Raw genomic sequence first — 7,038 nt, forward strand, 5'->3', positions numbered from 1 at the left:
TCGTTTAAGACGGGCACACGTACCCCTCTAACGAGCCTCAGAAAGCTGAATATCGTGGCATTCTGTTCATAAGTCCACTTCAGTTTGACTAAGCAAAGGTCCCGCCCCGAGCTGACGGCCGGGAAGCTTGCTTAAGTTACACACGGCTGCATGAAGTGCTGTCATTACGAGCTAGCCCAGCATCTGCTGTGGGTTGAACACGCTTTACGACGGCAATCAGCCTTCGGCGCGTGGAACGCCGTTTGTCTCATATAAATCACCTTGTACTGTGAATACGGTACATTTAAGAGGATGATTTAGCACTGCAGCACTCTCGACCGTGTTATTGTGATAATGCGGTCGGGCAAACTACGGTGGTTTCATTATTTACCGAACCAGACTGAGATCTCGCCCCCTGAACAAGCTGACGAGTCATCTCCTTTATAAACTCATTGCATCGCTTTATAAGCTATGTTCAATCAGAGTGATACGCATCTCATGCTTAAACTACCAATATTAACCCATTACGATGGGCGTGCGGAGATGGCATCCGTGGGACACGACCTACATTACGTGCCTTATGACACATTGACACAAGCTGCTAGGACCCCTTTCACGAGGCGTCCTTATGCAAAGTCTGATCCATTCTGTCTAGTGACATTTGAAAGTCTAAACCCCCCGCGAATCGTGGGTGGAACACTTTTCTCCTCACTACAGAGGCACGGCGGCTCTCTCCTCTACCTATATCTATGTGGCCGTGATAACAGCGAACCACGCTTTTACGACCGACCATTCATTTAATTCACAAGCCTGTCATCTCTCAGATGCGGACGGTGGCAGTAACGGCGAACCATGCTTTTACGGCTGGCCATTCACTTTATTCATAAGCCTGTCATTTCTCAGATGCGGACGGTGCCCGAGGCACAGCACTCTGGAACTGTCCAAGGTCCTGTATGACACATACGTCTGACGTACATCAGACGATCAGCTGTTCATCTGCGTCACAGATCACTCACTAGAGCACCTGTCAATACAGGCTATTTATGGATCGTTGACGTTATCACCTCCCGTGACAATTATGCTCACTTGTCTTAGAGCATGGGCATGGTCTTAGAGGTTTCTCATTTGACAATTGTGACACGGCCGGCTGGTCCCCGCCGTCCACGTTGTCAGTTTACAGCTTCGACATCCCTGCTTCGCGCACTACTGAGGTTTGTTGCATTAAAGGTGCGCCCATTAGCTCACCTGTATGCACGATATGGTTTTTAATTATATGCGTCCACCGTGCGCTTAGAGAAGCTCACATGTACACGCTATAACATTTTGGTATACAATAAGATGCGCTTGGAAAAGCTCACCTGTATACACAGCTGTGTTATGCTTTGTGACACATACATTGTTGTTCATCTGTGTACGTTCACGGTGCGTTGGGTGCCCACCGTTACGTTCATCAATCATATCTGTACACATTCACGACGCGTTCTGTGCACTGATTTATCTATACGCATTCACGGTGCACTGAAGAGTTCACCCGTGTGCGCACAATTTATTATCAGAACACATGATGGCGCGCTCGAGAATCTTGCCGGCCTGTGCATTATAACACTCTGATTCATCTATATGCATTCACGATGTATTCAAGTGTTCACCTGTGCCCGTGCAATTTATAGTCAATACACATTTACGGCGCGCTGGGAAAGCTCACCGATCTGTGCACTATAATACTACCTATATGCATCCCGATGCGCTCGAGGGTGCACCTGGGTTCACACTATTGTGGTATCTGTATAATCCCACGCTACGAACCGTTCTGCCGCATATTATAGTCAGATCGGCCGTTCGTGAGCTTCGCAGATCACTCACTACGTATGTCTGTTGCTAACAGTGGTTATTTAGATGGATCGTTGAAACCATCGCACTGGCTCACGCCCCTCTATGAGCTATGTCCTATATAGAGCCCACTCTGTGCGAGTTTGGCTTCTTCATGAACTTGGTCTACAGGGGTATCTATATCTATATTTGATATCTGCTACGCGGCCGGCTGGTCTTCGCCGTCTACGTTGTCAGATTGTACAGCTTAGACGTCCCTGCCCTACGAGCGCAGGTTCTCTCGGCTCAATCATGCACGCTCATGCGTTTTATGTGTACACCACTGTGCGCTCAGCGAGCTCACCAACGTGACTCTGAATTTACTTATCTCGCACAGCCGCGGCGCGCTCGGTACCTCGCCGTCTTGTGCAATGTAATGTGCCCCCGGTGCGTTTAAAACCCCACCGTGTGCGCGTCAACAATTTATATGGTGCTTACACATTTGCTTTTAAAGCTGTGAATATGCCGGGTATAGGGCCACACGCAGTGTCTCTCCGGTAAGGCACTTCAGTACGTTGTGTATGCACGGCGTGATGGGATTACGTTCCCCCATAGCGTCAGCTAACTGACGCAATGCGAAGTGAACCGTATTGAAAGGGAACGCTTAGGTTACTCACGTAACCCCGGTTCCCTGAAATAACGGGAACGAAGCATTGCGTCTCTTGCCGTGCTACAAACGTCTATGCAGCGAGTGTTATTCGGCTGCGCGCTTCAGTCGAATAATAATGAGCTCCTGACGATTGAACCGCGCTTATATAAGGACGTGTTCCTTCCGCGCGCGGGTTCAAACGTCATTGGTCTGTACTTTGTACAGACGTTAACCAATAGGCTTCAGTCACGGAGTAAACAGGAGTTTCCCCCATAGCGTCAGCAAACTGACGCAATGCTTCGTTCCCGTTATTTCAGGGAACCGGGGTTACGTGAGTAACCTAAGCATTTTTTACTGTTTTTCTCGACAGTTTCTTACTGTATAAGTTGTTTACAGTTTGTTACTGTAGATTTGTTGTTTCCACAGTATTTTAATGTATTTTCAACAGTTTTTTACTGCATAAGCTTTGTACAGTAGGCTACTGTAGTTTTCCAATGCATTATGGGAAATATTACTCTGAATACAGTATTACCAACCAACTGCAAAACACAATAACAAACGTCTATTTATATCTTAAATGCTTAATTTTTTGTGAGATATTTGGTTTAATGTCTGTTTTCACATCAGATGCTTGGTGTGTTCCTTTAACATATCACGTGCCTTTTCTGAGGCTTTAATGAAATCACCAGCCAATTCAATAAACATACCATCAGTTCTTAATATTGTTGCCTCTGGGTCACAAAATGTATTTTTAAGGTTAGTTTAGGCGATAATATATATATATATGTATAATCTTCAAATAGCAGTCGATAGAATTTGATTAAACAAAAGCGGAGGGTTCAGGCGCAAGTCGGTCACGTGACGTGCTCCTCAGTTCTGTCAGTAGGGGGAGTGGGAGAACGCGTGTGTGTCGTCGTATCTGTTCTGCTCATCTAGCGCATATTTCTTTATTAATATCTGCTGGGTGAATATTAATACGTATATGCTAACATTAATTTTGTGACCACAAAATGACAGCGAGCTATTATACGAGATATTGTGTCGTCGTGTTTGTCTTCACTCACTTCATCATTATCTGGTAAGTGCTATATGCAATATCTGGTATGAGACTTTATTGGCACTAAAGGTTTCTTTCGGCTAAATTTTACTTAATTTCTGTCATAACAGCAAACAACTTCTGCAACTACACAATGATTGTCTGCGTGTGTGCAAAAGAAAGCACGTTCACTGTGTAAAACCCCGCGCGGGCATTTTCAAATTAACGGTCAGGGCGAGTCTGAGCTTTTCGTGTTGTGTTGACAGAGACTTTGCTGAGGTAAGTAAGAGAAAGAAATTAATGTGTTAAATAAATAACGTTATAAACTTGAATTATGTTGTGCCAGAATACGTTGTGTAATGAATATCTGTGGAATAGGTTTAAAATAATACATTATGACTGAACATGAACTTGACTGAACATTATGGCAGCTAGAAGTATTGAAAAGACGTATAATAGATTTAACAATGTTTTATCTTCTTTATTAGTGTATGTAAATCTGGGCTACAGTCCACGACAAATTTTCTACGGTAGTTTTACATCTGCATGCTCTATCGCGGGGATGTCATCACTACAGCGGGAATCGCATTGAAGAGATCCTGTGCTTGTTGCGTGGCGGTGTGTTTGTGTGCTCACTTGGATTGAGACCAGCAGTGCTTTTTTAAACAGTGGGTGCGTATTAACTTATTATTGTGTAGTTTCATAAAAGCCTACTATTTTCAGTCACATAACTTTTGTTCATCTGCTAATAATAGGACTATGATCCATACACAAAGATGTATTGTGAATTTAAATAATATCCGCGAATATTTATGTGAAAATGTATTAGTGTTCTGCTGACATGAGATCTGAAAATGTGTTCTAGGACCTGATATGGATTAATCCAATGATCAACGTTTTCCCCCAGATAGCAATGAGTCGGCGGACCACCGGCGGTGCTCTGGCGGCCGTAAGCGTCATAAGGGTGTAATCGCAAACAGGTCTGACGGCGGACCGCCGCGGCAGCCGCTTTTGCATAAATTAAGCAGTCGGTCCGCCGGCTGCATGCTGGCGGCATCTCGCAACAAATGAGAGTGACGTATTCGGCGGCAAAAGTTTCATCCCCGCCAGCGGGACGCACCTATAGCCGACAGCTTGGGGCTGGCGGCATAAAGAAGCCATGCGGATATTTTTTGCTATCTGGGCCTTTGTATCCCTGTTTTGTATATACATGATGGTCATATGTCCCGGATGATCGGGAGAAGTCACGTGGTTCAATTATTAATATTTTTTTTACGTGGTTCAATTATCTGTTAATAAAATAGTTTACCATGCATTTAGCATCAGGCAAAGCCTGCAATCAATCTATTAAGACAGAAACAATATCTTACTTATTATTATGTTGTTATGACAATATCATGTGATCATCTGAGTTAGAACAAAATCTATTCATTTTCAGGTATTACTGTGCAAGTGCCCTAAATCATTCTGTTGAAATGTTATGTGTTTAAGATTCTTTAAGACATCAAGATGTGGTTTGGGAAGGACCTTCATCTAAATCTGAAGACAGGACATACTGGCTCAAAAAGGTACAATATTTTTTATACCCAATTTGAAATGTTGAACAATTACTTTACTTTACTTTACTGGACTGGTCAAGCGTTTGGTCAGGAACTGCCTATACACTTGAAAAATGCACAGAACTGGAACAGCACATCAGTTGGGAGCACATTAACAAGGATTACATTTATCTAAAATTATTTTAATATTTATAAGTAAGCAACTACTTGCTGAGTGTATTTAATGAGTGTGTATTAATCTCTTACAGCTCCCATACTTAGTACAGTATATTTTAATCAGTGTGGCAATAACTTGTGTTTTATTTTTATGTTTACACAGGTGTTTCTGATATGGAGAAAAACCCTGCACTGCTCATTTTATTTCTTCATCTTGAGAATACAGCAAGTTTACCTTTTGTCTGGAAAATGTAAGTTTGGCTAACAATAGAGTTTAGATTTTGATGCAATTTATTACTCAACTCTTTAACTTGTATAGTTACTCAGTACATGTTATTTTCACAGGATTCAGCAAAGCTAACACCAACAACAATTTTTCATGGCACTTTAAACCCCCTTGATGTGAGGAGCCAGCATCAGAATGGATGGTGTCAATATCCTGAATGAAGAAGTGGAGGTAACAGAGGTACTGTATCTCTTTTTATCTCCTTCAGTGTAGCATGTCCAAACCCATCATTGCACACTAAACGTTAAAGGACAAGTTCGGTATTTTAGACTTAAAGCCGTGTTTTCAGATTGTTTATGGTGAAATAGAATGGTTTTGACTGAAATTTCGACATTTTCGGCTGCCCTGAGAATTTTCGCGTGTTTGTGTTTCAGCTCAGACCTCTACCATGGGTTTAATGGTGCACTGGAACAATCCTTCCTAAAATGCATTAAACTTTCGTTTACAAAGATGTGAAACTCACCGAGTGGTCAGGGGTGTTCACTGGTATGCTCACACAAAAATCGCTGCAAAAGATGCTTTCAAAATACGTGCCTGCTGTAAAAGCGTCAGAAGGGTTTATGATTTTATGACACTCACGTTCACAAAATACTCGCAAGACACTAACTTAACACTAAACTCTGATTACACATGAGATTTAGCGAGATGTTTTATAATAAACCCCTTTGAAGCATCTGCAGCAGACACGCATTTTGACATGATGCGTGATACACATAAGTTTACATGACGCACTAAATACATGTTGTGACAAGCTTTGCATCATGCGCCCTTGAAAAAGAAGTCACCAACCAGCACTGCGACTGGGTTATTTAAGTTTCAGTAATATGTAATGTTATTGTAACATTCTCCGTAATATTTTCTCTGTTCTCTCAAGGTGGATCTCAAGACTTGGCCATGTTCTAGATTATAACTGGTGAGCTCAAAGTACATTATTGCTAAAAACAAGCATTTTAGATGATTAGTTAATTTTTTGACTTATTATTATTTTGTTTTATTATTTGTTACAGGATTATCACAAGTGCTGTCGCCCCTGCTGTATATGACGCCCCCACCACCTACACCAGGTGTAGAAAATGTCGGTCCTGGAGTGCCGTTGTCCTGTAGAGTTTTGCTCCAGCTCTAAACAAACACACCTGAACAACTAGATCTGAAGAGTCACCAGAAAAATACAGGTAGGCGAGGTTTTATCAGGGTTGGAAATAAAATCTGCAGGATTTCGGCACTCCAGGACCGACGTTGCCTACTCCTGACCTACACCTTCATCCTGCCACCACCACCCATACTACCTACAAAAAACTGTATTGTAATTATGCTTTTCACTGTATTGTATGATGTGGGTTTTCTCATTTAGGGTAACTACACTATGGCAACCATTTGATACATTGATTGCTGACTGATTTTTTTTGTTTTTTTTTACTTTTTGTTTAAAATCTAATCATTCATTTTTACAAATATACAGTTAAAACTGCACAATAAATTTTCTGCTTTTAAAGATATAGTTGTTGTCTTTATATTTAACATCAACCAATAAAATAACAGTATTTAATTTAATCTTAAAAAATAC

At 41.8% G+C, this 7,038-nt stretch overlaps 1 long non-coding RNA gene across 2 annotated transcripts; it reads left to right on the forward strand.

Moving 5' to 3' along the window:
* The first annotated feature begins 4,049 nt into the window (after positions 1-4,049).
* Positions 4,050-6,765, forward strand: LOC135781721 (uncharacterized). 2 transcript variants are annotated; one of them, XR_010545211.2, is made up of 7 exons: positions 4,050-4,145; positions 4,965-5,041; positions 5,352-5,439; positions 5,534-5,654; positions 6,349-6,387; positions 6,482-6,538; positions 6,703-6,765. It is a non-coding gene; the product is annotated as an uncharacterized lncRNA (long non-coding RNA). The 2 variants fall into 2 exon arrangements; XR_012335902.1 differs by lacking the exon at positions 6,703-6,765 and having other exon boundaries at positions 6,482-6,611.
* Positions 6,766-7,038: the final 273 nt, after the last annotated feature.

This window comes from Paramisgurnus dabryanus, chromosome 23 (assembly GCF_030506205.2).
Source record: "Paramisgurnus dabryanus chromosome 23, PD_genome_1.1, whole genome shotgun sequence".
Taxonomy (NCBI): Eukaryota; Metazoa; Chordata; class Actinopteri; order Cypriniformes; family Cobitidae; genus Paramisgurnus; species Paramisgurnus dabryanus.